The sequence below is a fragment of the Mytilus californianus genome, unplaced genomic scaffold (genome assembly GCF_021869535.1).
Source record: "Mytilus californianus isolate M0D057914Y unplaced genomic scaffold, xbMytCali1.0.p SCAF_49, whole genome shotgun sequence".
NCBI classification, from domain to species: Eukaryota; Metazoa; Mollusca; class Bivalvia; order Mytilida; family Mytilidae; genus Mytilus; species Mytilus californianus.
This window is the reverse complement of record NW_026262700.1, coordinates 690,658-715,053: the sequence shown is the minus strand read 5'-3', so window position 1 is coordinate 715,053 and position 24,396 is coordinate 690,658. Positions and strand designations below refer to the sequence as shown.

The 24,396-nt window shown below is 36.8% G+C and overlaps 1 long non-coding RNA gene across 1 annotated transcript; it reads left to right on the top strand.

The window, feature by feature from the left end:
* The first annotated feature begins 2,589 nt into the window (after positions 1-2,589).
* LOC127700148 (uncharacterized) lies at positions 2,590-5,071 on the top strand. Its single transcript, XR_007981474.1, has 2 exons — positions 2,590-3,309; positions 3,880-5,071. It is a non-coding gene; the product is annotated as an uncharacterized LOC127700148 (long non-coding RNA).
* The last annotated feature ends 19,325 nt before the right edge of the window (positions 5,072-24,396 follow it).

Sequence of the window (24,396 nt, the reverse complement as noted above, 5' to 3'; positions counted from 1 at the left end):
GATTGGAAACCAAGTTTGTTTCGGCAGAATTGAAGGCACTATCATGGTACAACTTGAAACCTTACACTGTTGTAGATGTCTAAATACCGCAAATATAAGATGAAATGGCGGAAATACATATGGGTTCATCTCTTTTGATATATCCTGTGAAAAAATATTTACCCCAGAAGAACTCTTACAGGGAAATGGCGTGAAGTGTTTAAGAGGCTGACCATTAGAATCAAGCATAACATTTGAATCAAGAGCCATTAAATCTATGGAGTGGGGACCAAACTTGTCCTCAACAAACCTCCAATATTCATCTGACAATTTTTCATCAGCTTTAGACATCCTTCTAGATTCTTTATCTGCAGGATTATCAGCAGAAGCAATAAAATGCACATGAAGACTTATGTTAAATTCATGTGTGAAATAAAAAATGTCCTTCAATACGGCATTCAAACTGGGATCCCGACCACCTTGATTCTCCCACGCCTTAACTACTGCCATATTGTCAGAATGCATCGACTCGATGATCCATTAACTGAGATTGAACAGACTTCAATGTATTAAGTAAAGCAAAACCCTCTTTAACATGTATAGCTTCCTCAGAATTCTGGCCCTGAATCCAGAAATCACCAAACTCTTTAGTCTTTCCTTTGTGAACCAAAAAAGATCCCCATTTATTAGGAGTTGCATCTGACGCCAAAACAACCTGAATATGTTTCTCATCGCGCCAGGGGGCACAACCCGTCCAATTGTCGAGAAAACGCCACATGGAAATCTCCGCCCTTAATTCTTTATAAATCTTTATCGGCCGGCTGTTTTTAAATGCGATTCCAACTGCCCTATTTACTTCCCTAGAATACAGTCTTGATCCTGGGATTGCAAGTACAAAAGATATACACTTCCCAGCAAACCTTTGTAAAGTTTTAAGGGCTACTTCATCATTTGCCAAAATTTTTTTCCCTTAGTTCAGAAAAAGATATCTTTTTCTCTTGGGGCAAAATGAAAGCCATTTTGCTGGAATCACACAACATTCCTAAAAATTTTAAACACTTTGTAGGTGTTAAAACACATTTGGTCAAATTAAGGAAATAACCAAGTCTCACTAAAACTTGACAGACTATGTATAAACCTATAAGGGCCAAATAATAAGGGTCAGCCTTATCAATACTGTCCCCTTTCCACTCTGGTACCAATCTATCATCAATGTATAGCGACCCAGGAACACCTAAAGATCTACAATAGCTCATAGCTACCAGGCCAGTAGTATGGTATATAAAGGCACTAGCTTTAAACCCAAATGGAATACTATTATAAACCATAAACCAACCACCAAACTGTAAACCAAAATACATCTTACTGTGAGGATGTAGTAAAATGTGATCATAGCCAGACTTGTCATCTAAAGAAGATAAATAAGAATTCTCAGAAATAACTCTAGGCACATCCTTTAAAGTATCAAGAGAGAACGGATGATCTTTAGTCCACAGATTTAAAAACCGCTCATCATGACACATTCTTGGCTTGGAAGGCTCTATAGTGATGGGCATCACAAGATAAAGGGGTTGGCACTGCCCAACCTTTCCTACCACAGAAATGGACCCATTAGCTATTCTACTCATTAAAGTTTCAGTTATAAACTCTACAAAATTCTTACAATTTGAAGCATTTGGGAAATAAGAAGTTGGTGGTATATTGGAGTTATAACTTTTCCCCTTAAAATTCCCAGCAAAATGTCTAAACATACTGTGAATGTCTACCCCATCTTTAATCCAACCTAATTGCTCAGATGGGGTATCAATTTCTTCCCATGCTGCTAAATTATTACTTAAACTACCAGCTAAAAAGTTATTTGGATCTCTAAAAACCAGTTGATCAAAATCAAAACTGTCTCCTCTTGCCACTTCTTCTGCAGATGTAATGTGTGAGGAAGGCTGGGTTATCTCTCCGATAGCATTAACCCACGAAAATTCTGAAAAACCCCGACCCAGAGCTTTTTCAGGGTCAAAACCAGCAGATAATTCCCATTCTGGAATATCAGGATCAAACCTAAACTTTTTGTTTTCTTTTAGAAAAGACACCTCTTAGAAAAATAGAAAATTTAAAAAACTTTCAGAGAGACAGATACCCAGCCTCCCTCCCACGTGATATAAAAAATTCCACTAAGAGATTAGCACTCTTAAGGAGGAAAGTCAGGCATCAAAAATGTACATTATCATTTCTAAAATAATTATAAGTAACCTAAATTAGAAATATCGAAACGGCATAGTTATTTCCTACTTGTCATAACTTAAAATACTTGTAAGAAAATAATCGATAGTTTTCTCCCCTGAATACCCACAAAATTCTACACATCAGTACATGTATATACACACAAGTCTTCAAGAAAATTAGGTATATAAAAAATTGTTGTTTCACTTCTATGTGACAACCTCAAGTATGTTTAAAAAAACCATAATAAAGTAAACACAACAAAGTCTACACATGCTAAATCAACAAATGAACAGTTAATACTTTTTCCAGATTGTTCAGTCACTCTTTTTAAAGGCAGTGCTTTAATGCCTTTCTAGTTGCCGGGTTAATCCTTCCTTCCGTGATATCCAACTTATCTACGTGGGGGGTCATTAGGCTCCAAGTAGATCCGGAAATGTTGAATTCTCTCCTCTTCTTATTGTGATATAAAATGTTTTTTGTTTCATTTCATTTACATTGGGAAATAGAGAAACGATCATTGTGTTTTGTTAGTTTTAAAAACTTTTGATATATTTGTATTTTGCATTATAAGCAGTCAACCGATTGACAAACTAGAATTATTTGAATTCCGTGTGGAAAGAGCTCGGGTTAATTTCGAGTGTTATCTGCAATCTAGATGTTTATAAATCATTTCAGTCGTTGATATAATAATTAAGAGTCGACTGAACATTAATTATATTATACAATTTAAAGCGCATTTCTGTCTATGCACGTGAACCCGTCTAACGTTATTGTTATTTCGCAGTTATATAAAGTAGCAAATTATCGTTCCTGAATAGGTGGCGCCGTGGTAGCCGATCCTGTTCCTCAACTTCCGGTTTCTGCACTGCAACTATTTCAGTTACATTTTTAATTAACGATGCCAAGTACTTGTTGTTGTGTTCCTGGATGTCATTTAAGAGGAGGACATGCATTTCCAAATGACTTAAAAAGAAGGAAAAGTTGGATCAACGCCATGGCCCAAACGTAGATTGGACGAGAACACGATGAAATCGTGGAGTCCATCTCAATCAGCTGTTGTTTGCAAGGCACATTTTACTGAAAAAGACTACGTGCAGGAAACTATTCATGGTAAAACTCTATTTTCTTTTTGAAATATATAGTTATATATGTAATCGCCATGCGAATAAACCAAAGTATGTTTACAACCGCAATTATCGTTTTAGAATAAAAGGGGGTGGTTAATTCAAGACGTCATAATTTTTTGGATTACGATTCAATGTGATCTGTGTGAGATTTTTTGGTGATTGCTACAATTATAATGATTTCTTACAAGAGGTATATCATACTGAGAATTATTTTAGCAGTAATTATGCTAATGTAGTAATGACAGGAATGCATAAGCTATGCCTCATAGACTTTCTTGAAAAATATCAATGACAATGTTAACAGGAACAAAACAGTGACATGCTCTCATCTATATTATAGTTATTTAGGTACAAACAATGTACGTTTGTTGCATAAGTCTCTCATTGTTTGTCCTTTGGATTTACATAACATACATTGAATCAGGCAAACATAGTTTTATCCAGATTGTAATGAATAAATCTAGTTAATATTTCGCCAGGTAATACAAAGTATACATTGCTAATGGAAGTTCATTTAATTATCAAAAAACTAATGTTTTATAACCTTTTTCAGGGCGCAAACCCACCATACAGAGACTTAAGTCTACTGCCATTCCCAGCCTATTTTCCTGGACCGAGCAAGAGACTGAATCGTCCGCAAAAAGAAAAATCAGGGCAGTTTCCTGTGAAAACAAAAGAACTAAACTTGATGAATATTGTAGTAGAAATCTAGAGGAAAGTTTTGATTGTAAAGTTGGTTTTCCTGAAGAAGTCATTCATACTGCAGAAAGGATTTATGACTGTCCACCACCAACTAAGAGCTAATGTTGAGCTTCAAAGATGGAATTACGCAAACACCATCAATGTCTATGTTTTCAGCAGAGAATTTTGAAATGAAGACACGTGACACAGCCATGCATTTTTATACCGGTTTAGAGTTGTATACTAAATTTTTATTTGTTTTGACCACACTTGGTCCAACAGCACATTGTTTGAGATACATATATTTTCAAATTGATAGGGTGTCAGTTGAAAATCAGTTTTTTTTTATGACTTTGAAGAAATTGAGGCATTATACAACCAACTTTGAACTTTCTAGATTCTAGATTGAATCTAGTGTTAAGAATATTGTGTATACATGGATTGTTTTTATGCCTAAACAGTGGTGTGAGGCTAACACTTGGCCATCTAGTGGTTTAGTCAGGCATTTTTCGCCATCCAACTTCAAATTAAAGTTTCCTACGACTTGGATTATTATTGACAGCACAGAATATCCCGTGATAAAACCTAAAGCTCCTAGAGCTCAGGCAACCTTTTCATCATATAAAAACAGAAACACTGAAAATACTTGAATGTTCGACGCCTGGTGGTTTAGTCAACTATGTCTCTAATGCATATGTTGGTTCTACCAGTGACTATGAAATAGTTGAAAGATGTAGAATACAAAATGTAGTTCAATTATGTGATCCAGGTGACAGTGTGATGGCAGACAAAGGTTTAAATGTGCAAGATTTGTTTGCTAACTTTTTTCAAAAAAAGAAACAGAATTAGTTCCAAAACTCTTATACGGGATAGAAAAGTCTCCAATTAACATGTGCACATAGAACGAATTATTTGACTTGGCAAAACATACAAAATTCTCACAAATCCTATGAATGGAACTGAAACAAAACTTTCATCTGAAATAACATTTAGTTGTTTTATGTTGTGTAATTTTAGAACTTGTATTGTGCCAAAGGATGCAGAAATAAAAGTGACGCAATGAATTTTGTTCTGATATATATATATTTATAATTACATGCACATGTAAATTGTAATGCATATAAAAATAAGGAGATGTGGTATGATATTCAGTGAGTTTATCGAACTAAAGTGCATAAGAAATGGGTTTAAGCAGTTACAGGTGTTACTGTCACCGTACAGTCTCCAATAATGAGAAAACTTGTACCGTGTAAAAAATTTCAGAGATCTTACCACTAAGTTTTGTTGTCTCACCTTGACTTTGATGAATTGTTTATATCTGTTGATGTAAATACAAAAAAGAAGATGTGGTATGATTGCCAATGAGACAACTCTCTACAAGAGACCAAATGACACAGAAATTAACAGCTATAGGTCACAGTATGGCCTTCAACAATGAGCAAAGCCCATACCGCACAGTCAGCTATAAAAAGCCCCGAAATGACAATGTAAAACAATTCAAACAAGAAAACTAACGGCCTAATTTATGTACAAAAAATGAACGAATATAACAAATATGCAACACATAAACAAACGACAACCACTGAATTACAGGCTCCTGACATGGGACAGAATATGTCGGGGTTAAACATGTTAGCAGGATCCCAACCTTCCCCCTTACCTGGGACAGTGGTGTAACAGTACAATATAAGAACAAACTATAAAAATCAGTTGAAAGAGGCTTAACTCATCAGATGGATAAATACAAATACAAGTGGACGTGGTCGGGTAGTTGTACATCCAAACAACAAAAAGACACTAAGTACAGATCTGAGAGTACTCGCAGTTACTGACAGCTAGTTCAAAGCCACTAACAACTGATAAAAAAATCTTGCATCTAAGACTAAATTATCAATCCGTAAGCTCCCTTTAGAATTTTATAAATTTTAGATTTTACATTTCTGAGTTATGGGGTTTTATTGGGATTTTCCAGTTTTTGTCGCAGAAAGCTCGACATAGGGATAGTGATGTGGCAGCGGCGGCGTTAGCTAACTTCTTAAAAGCTTTATATTTTAGAAGGTGGAAGACCTGGCTGCTTCATACTTTGTATATGGATACCTCATGTTACGAGGTTTCCGTCGGCCACATGTCCAATGTCCTTGACCTCATTTTCATGGTTCAGTGACTACTTGAAAAAAAAGTTAACATTTTTTGTAATGTTAAATTCTCTCTTATTATAAGTAGTAGGATAACTATGTTTGGTATGTGCGTACCTTGCAAGGTCCTCATGCCCGTCAGACAGTTTTCACTTGAACTCGACCTCATTTCATGGATCAGTGAACAAGGTTAAGTTTTGGTGGTCAAGTCCATATCTCAGATACTATAAGCAATAGGTCAAGTATATTCGGTGTATGGAAGGACTGTAAGGTGTACATGTCCAACTGGCAGGTGTCATCTGACCTTGACCTCATTTTCATGGTTCAGTGGTTATAGTTAAGTTTTTGTGTTTTGGTCTGTTTTTCTAATACTGTATGCAATAGGTCTACTATATTTGGTGTATGGAATGATTGTAAGATGTACATGTCTAGCTGGCAGGTGTCATTTGACCTTGACCTCATTTTCATGGTTCAGTGGTCAAAGTTAAGATTTTGAGTTTTGGTCTTTTTTTCTAATACTATATGCAATAGGTCAACTATATTTGGTGTATGGAAATATTTTATGATCTTTATGTCAGCGTGCAGGTTTTATTTGACCTTGACCTCATTTTCACAGTTCATTGCTCTGTTAAGTTTTTGTGTTTTGGTCTGTTTTTCTTAAACTATAAGCAATAGGTCAACTATATTTGTTGTATGGAAGAATTGTTAGCTGTACATGCCTGCCTAGCATGGTTCATCTGACCTTGACCTCATTTTCATGGTTCATTGGTCAATGTTTAGTTTTCTTGGTTAATGTTAAGTTTATGTGACAGTTGTAATAAAGCTTTATATTAAGGACTATCAACATAATATCAGTGATTAGTAAAGAAGGCGAGACATTTCAGCGTGTGCACTGTTGTTGGACAACAACTCAAAAATGCTTTAAGCAGTTCGCATGAAACTTTGGTGAATCATTTATAGCTATTGATGTAATCTCCCTATAGATTTTCATAAATTTCAAATATGACATTGAGAAGAAATTGAACTTTATTTGTTTACAGTCTGGCAACAGATTTATTAAGTATTGCGCAACAGCACAGTTTATTGCACAACAGCAAGAAATCTTTAATTGAATATAAATTCAATTCATATAACCTATTTCAAGTTCTTTGACGACATTTATTCAGAAACTATAATATGTCAAATATTTAATTACAATCCAAATTCAGACCTGTATCAAGCTTGAATATTGTGTCCATTTTTGCCCCAACTGTTCAAGGTTGGACCTCTGCGGGTGTATCCAGCTGAGCTCAGCAAATCAGTTTATTTCTTAATTAAGAACTCCTTTTTTCATTCATAAATTACTTGAAACTTGGAAATATAATTTTGCTTGGAGTTATAGTTTCTAAAAAAGTATTGTCATTGAAAGAGTTGACATGTTGCAATGTACATTTATTCTACATAGTTCTATGGTACCAAATCAAAAGTTTATATAAAAGAAAGAAGTCAAAGGTTTCCCATCACAGTTTAGTTACATACATTTTTTTTGTACCTGAGGTCGTTGAATATAGATCATTATATAAATAAGGAGATGTGTTATGATTGCCAATGAAACAACTATCATCCATACTTACCAGTACCAAACCACATTTGCAGAGTTGAATAAAATACAGTTGATAACATATACTTATTACTAAAAAGAAAATGCCTAACTATTTTAAACAGTATTTGAATATCAATTATATGGTCATTTTTATAAACTTCCTGTTACAAAACTTTGAATTTTTCGAAAAACTAAGGATTTTCTTATCCAAGGAATAGATTACCTTAGCCGTATTTGGCGCAACTTTTTGGAATTTTGGGTCCTCAATGCTCTTCAACTTTGTACTTGTTTGGCTTTATAACTATTTTGATCTGAGCGTCACTGATGAGTCTTATGTAGACGAAACGCGCGTCTGGCGTATTAAATTATAATCCTGGTACCTTTGATAACTAATTTGACTATAAACATAGATAAAAAAGGTACAAACTGGACATAATGCACTAGTTCATAAACAAGTGAGAACAATCGCCTTCATATAGTGCTCAGAATATGACATTCATAAAACTTGTTCAATATCATTAGAGGACTCTAAATCTTAAATACTGAAAGCCACCTCTGATAAGTACACTGTACTATGCAAGATAATGATATAACTGGACTAAAAATACACACAACCTGTAATTAACTGCCTTTACAGCGCTTTCGCGCTTTGATTTTTATCTTGGGACAGTTAGATACAAAATGTCCCGGCTTTTTGCAATAAAAACAAGCGCCTACACATTTCTGTCTCCTACCCCTGCCACCACGAAAAAATTGCTGCCTAGGAGAAAAATCCTGAGAAGCAGCTATAGGTGGCATAGGAAATGCCGGCAAAATTTCCATAAGGATGCATAATTCCAAAACCAGGATAGCTTGGCATCGGATATGGATTTACCGGGTTATCATTCTGCACCTTGCCCCTTGTATTTTCCTTTACTTTATCACCACTTTCATACTCTCTAGATTTTGCCCAATCAGCAACCAAAGAAGCTATTCTTTTATCCTCCTGCGACCCAAAAAGTTTTAAAACTAAACTGCAAAACTCTTCATTGTCTTCATATTTCTTACAGGTTGAGAAAGCCTTAGAAAACATAGCTGCTTCTTTGTGATTTGTCGTATGTGCAATATCCACTAAAGTCTCAATAAAAGAACATGTGGTGCAGTTAATTTTGGACGACTGGCTAAAGTTCTTATATTTGCCAAAGCCTCGTCCACTTGCATATCTAATCTCTTTGTCTTAAGAGCATCTACTTCCTGCTTTAAACTACTCAAAGTTACCTGTAGATTCTGAGTATCTTTACTTCTACTGGATATATCAACATTAGCCCCAGACATGCCAGAAGCACCAGAACTCTGTGTCACTAAAATAAAAATATAACATACAAGTACACGAAGGTTAAAGTACCTCAAATGTGGACTTTTTTACACATAAAAAAGCAAAACACCAAAGGAGACAAATTCAAAATACCTATATTATAGCTTGATCCGATATCCAAAAATCGCAGTACAACAATTACATGTTCTTGTAATAAAAAGTACATTTGAGATAAAATATATTCAAGTCAAAAAGTTTACTCTTCAATTAAGACCTGCACAAAGAAAAATACTAGAATATATACATGATATATGCAAAACTGTCAATTGCAAAATAAATAATATCATTTAACACTGATCCTTGAAAACTGAAATATTTAAAAAAAAACTTGACGGGTACATCCTCAATTTACAAAAAACATGCACGTTCAAAAACTAAAGTAATGTTTAAAAATAAAATAAAAGATTAAATGACCAAACTGGAAGAAAAAATGTGGTATTTACATGAACACCACCTGACAAATGAAAGTACCTGTAGTTCTGGGTGCTTGTTGATTATCAGCTCCCACCTGCACATCGTTTTGCAATGCCTGGCCCTTCGGCATGCCAACCAAGTTGGCCTGAAGGATGGTGAGGTGCACCAACTGTCTAACTGATTTCAAATTTTCATCAATTCCCACAATGGCAAATATATCCTTCACCGACTCCCCCGCCAATCTCTCAAACTCTGTGCGTAGCTGTACCAGGCTATACTCCTCCAATGGGTGCCTCTTCTTGAGTCTACACAGCTCCCCAGAATTAGCATCAGGGTCCCAGGCCTTCAATTTGGCAATAACTGGTAGCAAACTCTCCCCCAACATGGAATGTTTGTGCTTTAACACCTGCACTGACGTCTGTGGTGGATCAGCCATAATTAAATGCTAAAATAGAAAATTACCGAATATAAATAAATCGGCATTAAAATACAATTTCCAAAGAAAATACACCTGTTTTTAAAAAACTTAACGAACCTACAGTAGAACTGTAAAACAAAGTCTTATGTGTGGAGTCAAATAGCCTTTCAACTAAAATATATGAGGTGTTATAACTTACAATTTTCCCAATCATCGACAAATATTGTAGGCAGACCATGCTGCCGACAAAATAACACACTACACACATACGTCTAATCACAATACGCCCAAATACCATACGGGCTGCAACCTCAACGGTCGTTAAAAAATTGCTAATATTTCCCACTGTTAGAAATTAAAAATTAAAACAAGCAAACAAGCCTTTTTTTAAAAATATATATCTTTCAAAATGTCCGTCTACCTTCTCCAAAGATAAAACCACATGAATTTCAAATCTCACATTGTGCAGCAACGCACTAATTTTACCGCCAAAAAAGGTCAACTCGAATAAGTTACCAAATAACCTGAATTCAGTAAATAATAACCTTTTAATATTCTAGTCCGTTCACAAAATAGTAAAAGATACCATATTTAACATTTATAGTCGCACGTGGCAGACCAACTATAAATTAAAAGCAACAAAAACACACCGTTCAAACGGCAAACTTCACTAAAAGGTTAAAACAAGTTAAATTAACATTATCCCAAACAGTTTCCGGCTATACCTCCTAACTGTTGTACCAAAATAAAAAATTAAATTACCAACCTAAACTTAGAGTTGCCACTGCAACACTACAAAGTGGAAAACACTGGCTTCTATGAGAGAGAATAGAACACGTCCAGCTAGGCCGGTAACTGCGACCAGAAAGAGGGTTCTCGTCACATCTCGTGAGATTTACTTAAGATATTAAAAACTTCCCTAGTCGTATCTCACAAACATGTGTAATTAAGAATATAAGTTTAGAAATTGTAAGAAGTATAATGCAACTTTCAGTCGTTCTTGATATGTGTATGTCTGTATGAAGGTAACTTCGGAGATAAATTTCAAAAGGAAGATATACCTTTTTGTTAATCTATTACATGAAAAGACACAAAACATGGAAGTGCTATGTTGACACGTGCTGCGTTATTCTTGAACGGTTAAATGTGACCGATTTTGAAAAAAATATATTCTACAACTCGACTTAACAGATTGTGTAATAAATTGACGTGTCTCCAAATTTGTCTCGTTGGAATGGCTAAACGGACAGAAAATCGCAAATTTGATAGGACAAAAAGTCACAGGCATAGATGCCAACCCCTTTGTGGTGCAATCAGTAAATAAAATTTGAGATTGCAGTAATTTGTGATTATATTTAGTAATCACAGTAATTCAATTTTTTTTTACAAGAATCATACTATAAACAACTAGATGCAAAGTGACGGCCAAATGTTTTCCTTTATATATGACAACTAGATGCAAAGCTGATGAGCACGTAAGGACTTTAGACGCAATTAAAAATTGGCTATTTTAATACCTGTTTGTTTATTTAACAAATTCAAATTAACTGTTTCAATTTACCGTCAAAACACATTTTTTCCCCTGAAATGTCCCCCCATCTCCCTCCCATAGTATAACTAAAGTCTAATTCTGGAGTACATGGTATCTTCAGTTTCAGAAAACCATCAACATACTGATGTTTACTTTCCGGCAAATGTACTGACTTTAATAGCACTTTTCAATTGTTTATGTGTGTTCATAGCACTTTTTGTTTCCAGATGTCATGAATGTTTTCAGAACCATTATTGAAGACTGAGTTGAAACAGAAATATTTGGACGTGTGCAGGTGTCAGTTATGCTATTCCTGTCTAAATTGATTTTATAAGACAATGATACTCGATGGAATATTGAGGACGTAACATTGCCCCAATTTTCTTTTCTGTACTGCAGAAGCACTTGTTCCTGCTGATGACATCGTGAAATCAATTGAAAAGCAAATACAGGGGAATATAAATTAGGGAAAAGGAACTAATTTTAAATGCGTTCATTAACTATTCGGAATCTAACAAGAAATGGATAAATCATCTTAACATGTAGAAAGTCCCCTGAAACCCGAAAGTGTTTTATATTCCGAATCACTCAAACTCTTACGCTTCCACGATAATTATATACAATCAAGCGTCAAAAAGATCACAACTTTTCTAAACGACAAAAAAAAAAGTAGTCGTAACACCGTAATTTCGGCTAAAAAATCGTAACAATTACGGACAAACCGTAATGGTTGGCATCAATGCACAGGACACCAAGTCACTTATAGTTTGTTGACAATTGTTTGGATGTTGGAGAAAGATTTTAATTTTTTTTTTCTTTTAAAAAATCTTCAAGTTAAATAGGCTTTAAAATTTACAAAATAAACATGCTAAACACCATGAAGCCGTTAATGTACCGAATCACTTTGAAATTGTGTTTTCTTAACAATTATTTGTTGATGCATCTAGGATTTTAGTTACATAAGAGGGTTGAGCTGGAGTAGATATTAGCCAAAAATCAAGTGACTCAGCTCGAAAAACTATGCTGAAAATTTGTCCAATTTGTTAAAAATTGAATATAAACACTATGCAAAGTTATACAATGTTTGGTTCAATACAGTGGGAGTAACAGTGTACACCAAGTATGTACCTCTTTGAAGCTTGACAGACTAACGCAGTCATGGCAGGTAAGGGTCTTAAGTACACGGATGCCCCACTCGCACTTTCATTTTCCATGTTCAGTGGACCATGAAATTGGGGTCCAAAATCTAATTTGGCATTACAATTAGAGAGATCATATCATAGGAGACATGTATACTAAGTTTCAAGTTGATCTGACTTCATTTTATCAAAAACAACCTTGACCAAAAACTTTAACATGACTCGCACTATCAATTTCTATGTTTAGTAGACCGTGAAATTGGGGTCAAAAATCTAATTTGGCATTATGATTAGTAAGATCACATCATAGGGAACATGTGTACTAAGTCTCAAGTTGATTGGACTTCAACTTCATCAAAAACTACCTTGACCAAAAACTTTAACCTGAAACGGGACAGACGGACGAACGAGCGGACTAACAGACCAGAAAACATAATGTCCCTCTACTATCGTAGGTGGAGCATAAACATAGTTTTTATGACTATTTTTGTGCTTTGTATATATATATATATATATAGTAACTAGTAATACAAGATGAACTTCATTGTTGAAAATGGTTCAGAAGTCTAGTGATAAAGGTAAACTCATAAACATACCAAACACTGATTTCCTGAAATTCTCGTTGTCCAATGTACTCGAGTCCTTTGTTGGTACCAAACAAGTGGGGATTTTCATGTTCTCTTGAGTCAACCATCACGGACTCAAAACCCATCAATCCTAGGATAGTAATCTGAAGAAAATTATAAAAAGAAAATATTGTTATACTTTTGTCATTTCTAAACAAAATGTTCTATAGATATATCAATTTTTCTCATTAAACATCATAAGGGTATATCTATATCACCAACTATCCACTTTCTGATATTTAAATGACATATATTGTTATGCTTCATGTAAGGTTATGTAGTAATACATGTCATGTTAATATTTTGCATATGTAATGATAGCGGTTCCCTTGATAAAATGATAGTCATAGCATAGTGTTCTCTAGGGAATATTACTCACAAGCACAACGTACTAGTAGGTTGCATTTTAATTGAGACAATAACCTTAATTCAATGGTTATCTGTAAAATAAATATAATGTGTTACTGTCCAGTTTAAAAACAAAATTGACTTCTAAATCTGCTTCCTGTCAGGAAAAATGACCACTCTAAAAATAATTTTCAATATTTCAAGACAATGACAGCATGTTTATACCCCCAAGGGTGACTGGGGAATAGAAGTATGGTCACCATTGGTCTTCCTCTGACCGGCAGTAAAACCCTTGCTAAAGTGCGGCGTCCGTTTGGCTGTGCGGGATGTACAAATTTGCAGCCACGTCCGGTCAGAATGGGGACGTTAAATCCGATGCCTCGTGTAAAGAGAGTGCCACGCTCTTTGCACGTTAAGAACCCTTGCAACAACTCTTTGAGGGGTCCGTAGGTGACCTGTTGCAAGGCTAAATTTCTGTCCCTATCAAATATACCCTCATTTCCCGTGGCAGTCTAAATTTCTCCGACCTTAATCCCGGACGCCCCTTTTACAGAACCTAACTATTGTATTTATTGTTAATTTGTTCTCGTCCTGAATATGCATGAAATATTTGCCACTGGACGTTAGGCAACCAACAATCAATCAATCAATCAACATGTTTATGTTAATATTGGGGGAAAAATATTCAACAAGTCTATCATACCGAATATCCAATTTGTTTAAAAGGATGGGCAATAGCATCCTCTTCTGTCATCCCTTTCAGCTCACTGCTCCTTGTTCCCCCTCTTGCCAATAAAACGGACAACAGGAACGAAGCTACATCCCAGGTATAAACATTTGGATTGCCGTATGGCATTTCCTCCTCTCGTATTTCATCTAGAGACAAATTGTCCATGTCAGAAACTGAGACGTAATTATATTCCACATATTTGTTTGCCACAATTGCCATTTCTTCGACTGTCCAAAACATCTCTTTTCAAGCGTACCTTAATTCAAACAAGGTCTGACCCACTTCTTACATTTTCCAAAGACATCCCAAATGGTGAACTTCTATAGTTTGATTTGATGTCTTTACTATCATATACAAAACGTGGTTTTCACATTCACTTCAAATACGAGGCATGTTGTGTGATATACAAGTTCCGTGGTCACTTTTTATCAGTGTTGTAATTGGTTGCATCCAAGAGCTTTAAGCAATGTATCCTTCTCTTTTTGAAGACAAATAATAGTCTCTTCTAGAAACTTCTTATTTTCTAATCTTTTGTTTTCCTAAAAAAATACAGTTGTTGTTATTGGTTTTGGTAGGCGGCTTACTTAAGTAGTAATTGCGCCTAAAATTCATGGAACATAAATATTATGTATATATTGATTGATTGATTGTTGGTTGCTTAACGTCCAGTGGCAAATATTTCATGCATATTCAGGACGAGAACAAGTTCACAATAAATACAATAGGTAGGTTCTGTAATAGATTAAGGGATTATGGTCGGAGAAATTTAGACTGCCACGGGAAATGAGGGTATATTTGATAGGGACAGAAATTTAGCCTTGCAACAGGTCACCTTCGGACCCCTCAAAGAGTTGTTGCAAGGGTTCTTAACGTGCAAAGAGCGTGGCACTCTCTTTACACGAGGCATCGGCTATTGTTGAATAAGCTACTTTGGCTCCGATATTATCTAAACGGGAGGTCTGATGGACCCGGTCCGATCAATCGGCTGGTCATTCCGAGCCCTTCAGTCAATCCCCAACAATAAGCTTTCTTGTAACAACTGTCAGTATATACACATGTATTTAAATTAAGCTATTTATATTTCGGATCACTGACGAAGGCGATGGCTCATGGGTCAGTCAAGTTGTACGTTTTCTATTTCGTTTGATGGAAACGCTCTGATTGAGTATACTATTCTTGGAACATCTGGTGCTTTCCGCAGTGGATCTTGGGTGCTTAATTTGGAGAAGAGCTACATTATACTTGAAGCTCTTTTTCGTCATTAGCACTTGACCCCGGCTCGCCACGGAAACACAGCAGCGCCCTTGTAGGCACTCCCGAGGTGGGTGGATGACCAGAATGGCGAACCTTTCTCTTTTTTTATGGCACATCAAAACCATCCCTCTTAATCAGCTTTAATACACAAAAAAAGAAAATGTGATGATTAAGTGCCCTGTCGGGAAGATGCCAGTTAGCCCAGATTATTTGTAGTAAAAGGTACAGATGAAAAGCCAATTTCCAAAATATCTCCCTTTGTGATAAACAAACAAATTCAAAGCGTTGCTGGTACTGTTAAAAAAAGTTTCAAAAATGAGATCAGGGAATTTGTTGGTTGAATGTTCCAACAAAAGTCAATCAACAATTTGCTTACAATGAAAACAATTACAAACTTTCCTGTTTCTGCCGACCCCCAAGGGTGACTGGGGAATAGAAGTATGGTGACCATTGGTCTTCCTCCGACCGGCAGTAAAACCCTTGCTAAAGTGGGGCGTCCGTTTAGCTGTGCGGGATGTACAAATTTGCAGCCACTTCCGGTTAGAACGGGACGTTAAATCCGATGCCTCGTGTAAAGAAAGTGCCACGCTCTTAGCACGTTGAGAACCCTGGCAACAACTCTTTGAGGGGTCCGTAGGTGACCTGTTGCAAGGCTAAATTTCTGTCCCTATCCAATATTCCCTCATTTCCCGTAGCAGTCTAAATTATGCCGACCTTAACCCCGGACTCCCCTATTACAGAACCTACCTATTGTATTTGTTGTTAATTTGTTTTCGTCCTGAATATGCATGAATTATTTATCCTGTTTCTGCCTCTCCTCACAACAGTTTGAACAGCTGTAAGGGGATAATTCGAGACAGAAGTCAATACGTTGGTGACCTTACCGTGGAAGAAATCTGTGAGGAACTTTCAAGCCAAGGTGTTCCCCAAGGGTGACTGGGGAATAGAAGTATGGTCACCATTGTCTTCCTCCGACCGGCAGTAAAACCCTTGCTAAAGTGGGGCGTCCGTTTGGCTATGCGGGATTTACAAATTTGCAGCCACGTCCAGTCAGAATGGGGACGTTAAATCCGATGCCTCGTGTAAAGAGAGTGCCACCGTAGGTTTTTCCGTAACCCAATTCAATGCTTCACTTGTCAAAAGTTTGGTCATGGAACCAAACAATATTGTGGTACGCAGAGATGCTTCAAGTGTTCTGATGAAGGACACGAGGGAACAACCTGTTGCTCTGAATCTTCTAAATGCATAAACTGTGGTGAGTCCCATTTTTCATCATCTAGTGACTGCCCTGTTTACCTTAAAGAAAACAATATTATTAAAATTAAAACAGAAAGAAATATCAGTTACCCAGAGGCTAAAAAGATAGCTTCTGTTTCGAATGATCCTCTAGTTTCGAACAAACCATCGTACGCCAGCAAAGTTGGCGGCTCATTCAGTCACGAGAATACACAAACTCGCATGAACTGGCCAATTGATGCTGAAACTTTTATAATGTTGCCTGTTCAATTAGAAACTTCCGATAAAATAATTATTCCAAGAAAACCAAAACCTTCTAAAACCAGTACTCAGTCAACTCAATCTTCCTCACAGAGCTCAATGTCATCACCTAAGAAAATGAAAAAAAGAAATCAAGTAAATCAGATGTGGTTGTATCAGACAGTTGGGGCACTGGGTCTGTCTGGGATCTTCCCGATAATTCATTCGTCTTAAATAGTCATACTATATCTACGTCTAATAAAGCGTCTTCTAGTTCATCTCCTGCATCTCGTACAAAGTCTACAAAAGCCTTGTCTCCTCTTCGTTCTCCAGAAAAGAATAGTATCTCCAAAACGCCAGCAAATCCGCCTTCTTAGAAGTCTTCTGAAAGGAGGTCGCGGGGTGGAGTTCGAGGCGGAGTAACATCAGCTCCGTCTATTCAAGGAGATCGAGGACTCTCCTCACAAAATAGATTTACCTTACTCAATGATTTATCAGAAATGGGCTCGAAAGTGTTGTGCCACCCAGAAAGATCACAATCTCAAGGTGATCGAAGTACAAATGCTGGCAAACTCGATAACATTCGTCCTTCTATTCATAAACTATGACAGATATCATACAATGGAATTGCCGAGGTCTTAAAATAAATCATCTGAGTTAACGCTTCTAGTTCAGACTTTTATACCTATTGCATTTTGTCTTCAAGGAACTCATTTAAAAGAGAGTGATAATGTATCTTTAAAAGGATACAACATTTATAGCACATTTTCAACGTGCTGCAGGCGGGTCAACCATTTGTGTGAAGGACAACGTCATTCATAGCACAGTCCAACTCACCACAGATCTGCAGGCAGTCGCAATTCGTTTATCATTGGATAAAACAATTACATTATGTTCTATATATATTCCTACTTATTCAAATATAGATAAAGCTAAACTCCAAAACCTTACTGATCAATTACCTTCACCTTTTATACTTATACATCCCTCGGATTTCAAATGTTTGGCATTGAGCGTTCCTGATGAAGGTAAATCCAGAAAAGCCCTTCGGACGCATGAAATTATTAAACGTATTGTTTTCAATTTTATACTTATGGGAGTCTTTAAACCATGGTTTTATGCTCACAATCCCTTGTGGGGAAGCAAGTCTCATAATGACAAAGGTAAGATCATTGAAGACTTTGTCTCACAAGAAGGACTATGCATTTTCAATCATGGATCTAATATTTATCTCCACCCTGGAAACGGGTCTTATTCTGCTATTGATATCACTATTTGCGATCCGTCTCTTCTTCTGGATTATTCATGGCGTGTCCATGATGATCTATGTGAAAGTGATCACTTCCCAATAATTCTTGAACATCTTTTTACTTCTGCTCAGCAGAGATTCCACGTTGGAAACTCGAGAAGGCGGACTGGCCCTTGTTTGAGACTGTTCAAGATCCCATTTTAACTTTTAACACAGTTTTAAAGTCAATTGCTGACAGAACAATTCCTAAGACATTGGCAAATCCGAAACATCCCAGCAAACCATGGTTTAAAATTTTAGTAATTTCCGTATTCTTCGCGCGGCGGACTTCTTAGAAAAAAATTGTCTAGGGCAAAACATCTTGCACTCCGATGACAAAAGTATGGAACATGATACAAAAGGTAAAAATTCTAAAGCCAAGCTAAAACATTTGAAAGATGGCAATAATTTATTAACATCTGAAAAAGATATTGCCAACAAGCTTGGTGAAACGTTTGCGAAATCTTCTTCTTCTAGCAACTACAGGGAAGATTTTAAAAAAGTTATTAAAAAAAAAACCAAAGGAAAAATGAAATTGAACTTCAAATCGAAAAATGATGAAAATTATAAATAAAACTCTTTTCTCTGGAAGAACTTAAAACATCTCTGTCAAAAGCCCATGATACAGCTTGTGGGCCTGATAATATTAAGTATCAACTCTTAAAACACTTGCCAGATTCCTCGCTGGAAGCTCTTTTGCATCTCATGAATAACATCTAGGAATCAGGTGATTTATCATCAATTTGGAAGCTTGCAACCGTCGTGCCTATTCCAAAACCAAGTAAAGATAACACAGATCCTATTAATTATTGACCAATTGCTCTTACCAGTTGTGTCTGTAAAACTAGAACGGATGGTCAATTATCGCCTTGTTTGGTTCCTGGAATCAAATGGGGTATCTTTGCACGTTAAGAACCCTTGCAACACCTCTTTGAGGGGTCCGTAGGTGACCTGTTGCAAGGCTAAATTTCTGTCCCTATCCAATATACCCTCATTTCCCGTGGCAGTCTAAATTTCTCCGACCTTGATCCCGGAAGCCCCTATTACAGAACCTACCTATTGTGTTCATTGTTAATTTGTTCTCGTCCTGAATATGCATGAAATATTTGCCACTGAACGTTAAGCAACCAACAATCAATCAATCAATCAAATGGGGTATTAGCCAATATCTAGTGTGGATTCCGACAGGGTCGCAGTACTCTTGATAATCTTGTTAGATTCGAATCATTTGTCCGTAATGGTTTTTCGAAAAATGAACTGTTGTGTAATATAGTATAATGGACGTGACAGTACTATGTAGACAGTACGGTAGTTAGATATACGGCGTAGCCCGGTTCCCGGAATGATCCATGGTAAACTACCCAGCTCAGGATAAGATCTCAGATAGTTACCAGATAACGAGAGTTGGCGTATTGGCGGGAATAAGGACGCAACGAATAATATATTATCAGAGGATATTTGGTAAGTAAGTACAATTAGAGGCGTTGAATTGTATTAGTAGTATTAGTATTGAGTGATAATACTCGGAAATCACATCACTGGCGCTTGGCGAGCAGGGTTTCCTGTGTTGAAAAGACGATTTGAATCGAGAAACAGAAGTGAGAACGTCACGTTTAATTGCGAAGTTCGTATTGCTATATTTGGTATATTATGAAGTGTTTGAACACGGAAATAATTTAAGCATAAAAACTTGCGTTAATTACAGTGTTTACAAATTGATTTTCGAGAATCGTTTCACGTTTTGCTAAAATTAGCCGTTTAGTGTAGAAATTAGACAGATTAGCCGTTATCAGAGCAAATTGGAGAAAATTAGCCATTTTCGGAAAAATTGGTCGGTTTTTTTTCTGTAGTTAGCAACATAGCACATACACATAATTTTTTTTTCTGGTTCAGCAACCAGTGAATTAATTGAATTGTATTTTGTTATCATAACATAATGGCAGACTTAGCTTTTCAGAAGGAGCGTACAAAGATTAATACCTGTACTTATGAAGAATTATTATTGTTTCCTGGTGTTGGAAATGTCACACCTGACAAGATTATCTCTTTGAGAGAGACATATGGTAATATTCAGTTTGAGCATCTTTCTGAAATACCAAGACTACGACTTAATGAAACTTTGATGGATTTGATAGATTTTACACCAGTTACACAGCTACAAGAATACAAATCACGGACTCAGTCAAGTTATGATTTACAAGACTATGTTGATTATGGTGAAGTTAAAACATCTGGATTTCATTCGGAATATGCAAGACGAGAAGCAGAAATCAATGACTTTTCAGATTCTGACACACCTTCTGATGAATGTTTGCTTAAACCTGAGCCTGAGGAAGTCAAACGTGAGTTATCACGTCCCAGTTCAGCGATGAGCAAGCCATTAAATTACACTTTGCAGTATGGGGACCACCAGTATTCAACAAAATTGTCAAGACCTGATGAAAGAAAACCATTACTACAAACTAAGTATGATGACCAGGATAAAGTTCAAGATTTTTCAATTGATCGACAGTTTAAGCCAGACAAAATTCATAGAACAGATGAATTAGGGTACACGAAACCAAGTATCAGATTAAATGTTGAGGAAAACATTGAAAAACGTGATTATTCACGTAACCAACATACACAACAGCAGACATCAAAATTGGGATGGCAGCAAGGACCCAACGAGCATGAACCTAGATCAGAAAGGCCAGTCCCAGTCCCAAGACGTCGTCAACAGGTAGAATGACATATACGTTCACCAGAAATCCGACGCAGAATACCTTCACCTGAAATCCGTCGCAGAATACCTTCACCAGAAATATTTAGGGAACCAGTATATTCCTTGAGAACACCAAATCCAACATACTCTTCTACAATAAACAGAAATATGTACCCTCCAAGACCATATTTAAGTTATGAAGAGTCGCCGCAATTAATGCCTCCAGCAAAGCCAAAATCAAAGAACCTAGAAATACCTAAAGGACTGAAGTATGATGGTTCCTCAAGTTGGAAAACTTTTTACACCAAGTTTCATAGGTATGCTGATCGTTTATCGTGGACTACCACGGAACGAAAAGACCAACTGTGTTGGTGTTTACATGGTAAAGCAGGTGATTACTATGCAAATTTACTGGATAGAGACCAAGGTGTGGATTACTTTGAATTAATTCACAAAATAGAGAAAAGGTTCAATTTTCAAGACTTGCCAGAGACGTTGCAAGTTCAGTTCATGAGTGCACGACAACATACAAATGAGAAATTGGAAGTTTGGGCAGACCGAGTTCTCTCGTTAGCCTGTAAAGCATTCCGAAATCTTCCCGACAGTTATATGTATACACAAGCTATCTGGAAAATATGCCAGGGATGCTCAGATAAAGAAGCTGGTCAACATCTGTTGAAGCAGCAATTGACCAGATAAAATGGTTCCAACATAACCACACAGCTATATTTTGTAAACCAACCGGTAGACGTGACCCAACACCAAATCAGGATGAACCAAGTGCTTATGATAGCGACCTAGCTGTTCACGCCATTGATAAGACAGACACAAAGTCTGAATTGTCTAAACAAATGGAAACATTGCTAGAGAAGATGACTGCTATGGAAGCATTTCATCAACAGGAAATAGGAGACCTTAAACAGCAGCTTCAAAAACAACAACAGGCAAAACAGTTTCCTGCACAAAATGAAGTCCAGCCAGCAAAAGCAAGGTAATCGCCAACAATGGCGTAACAAGGATAATAGACAAGATAATCAGCGACAATCACCATTTAAAAGGCGCTGGGGACCTATTCCACCTGAAAAATTAGCAAATATGGCTTGCTATTTCTGTCACCAGTTTGGACATATACAACGGGACTGTCCTGACTTACATTCATCAACAGGAAAAAATTACACTGACCATTTAAACCAGAAAGAGTCGGGCTAAAGGGCGGAACCCTGACTCAGACCACACCTTACCGCCTAACGTTAAACACCATTTCAAACGAAATAAACAGGATACCTGTTTCGGGGATTACCCCGTTGAAAACATGTGACATGTCAACATCCACAGATACTCTGTCTAATTCATCATTGCACACAACGCAGTCTGATAATGATTTACAGAAAGTAATTGACCTTCAGTTGCAAGATCCCGTACACTTAGGAGGAACTATTTGCCAGTTAGGCTCAGCATCTATGCTTCGATTTACTTTAAAAGTGCATGGACAGCCTGTAATTTCGGTAGTAGATACCGCCGCAGAAGTAACAATCATTTCTGACAAAGTTTATGAATCTCTTAGCAAAAAACCACCCATGAAAAGAAAAACAACAATGCATGCAGCAGGGCGTGGTATGCACATGGATGCCTTTGTAGTGGGACCAGTTGAAGTACAAATTGGTGAAGGAACATATAGGACAGATATTTATGTTGCGCCTATTGATAATGACATGCTATTAGGACTTGATTTTCTAGTCAAAGCAAAAGTAATTTTAGACCGCAGAAAATAAATTTTTTTCATCAATGGAGAAGCATTACCTATGGTACATGGACATGTTGGACTGGTACCGCCTGTGAACGTTATAGCAAGAGTAGCTAAAATTACCGTTCCACATAGAACAGTCATACCTCCTAATTCAGTCGTACAATTAGTCAGATTTGTCAGCGGAATTAACTGATTTTATAGTTGAACCTAACAAAGAGATAAAAAATTTTAATCCCACGTGGTTATTACAATGCTAGTTCTTTGCCATGTGTCAGTTTACTTAATGTAACAAACAACAAGATAGTTTTGCAAAAGGGAACTATTTTAGGCGAAGCAATTGAAGCTGATGTTGTTGAAACGGGGCCAGCCCCGTCAGTAGCAACAACTGGAATAGCCAGAGATAACAATACACTACCGGAACAGTTGCAGAACATATTGGATAAATCCAGTACACTTGCTGAAGACCAAAAGTCCAAAGTTTCAAATTTACTTCATGAATTTGCTGATGTTTTTGCACTAGATGATTTTGACTTGGGAACATTTAACCACATTGAACACCAGATTGATACAGGCGATGCGCGCCCTATCAAACAACGAATAAGACGAACACCCATGTGTTTTGCACACGAAGAAGAAAACAATTTAAAGAAAGTGTTAGATGCAAGTATCATAGAACCATCTATGTCAGAATGGGCATCTGCCCCAGTACTTGTGCGCAAGCGCGATGGCAACGTGCGGTGGTGCATTGATTACCGGAAGTTGAATTCCGTGACGAAAAAAGATGTCTATCCGCTTCCCTTGATGGACGAATGTTTGGACCCTTTGGCGGAAAACGAATGGTTTTCAAAATTGGACGCTAATAGTGCATATTATCAGATTAAAGTGAAGGACTCAGACAAGGAAAAGACTGCCTTCATCACTAAATACGGAATATTCCACTTTGTTCGAATGAGTTTTGGCCTTTGCAATGCCCCTGGAACATATTCACGAGTAATGAATCTCGTTCTCAGAGGTTTAACATGGAATGTTGTACTCGCCTTCCAGGACGATATTCTAGTAATGGGAAAGACATTTGAAGACCATTTACAGAATTTGAGATCAGTTTTTGAACGTTTCAGAGAGTATTGGCTAAAGTTGAAACCTAGGAAATGTGACTTCTTTAAAAAGGAAATTGACTTTTTAGGCAGAACAATCAATAGAGATGGTATGGCAATTGGCAGTGGATATGTTGAAGTTGTTAAGAAATGGAAAGTACCTACGACAACAAGAGAGGTTGAACAATTTCTTGGCTTTGCTAATTATCATAGAACTTTCATTAAGAATTTTGCGGATTTATCCTACCCTTTGTATCAATTGACCGGTAAGAAACCGTACAAATGGGGAGATTCAGAGCAAGAGGCTTTTGACAAACTTGTTGAGGCATTGACAACAACTCCGTTATTGGCATTACCCAACAGTAAAGATCCGTTTATTTTGGACACAGATGCTTCCAATTTCGCAATTGGCGCAGAATTAATACAAGTACAAGATGGTGTAGAGCGTCCCGTTGCCTACGGAAGTTTTTCATTAACCCATGAGCAAAAACGATACTGCACGACACGGAAAGAATTGCTTGCAGTAGTGAAATTCACCAGACATTATAG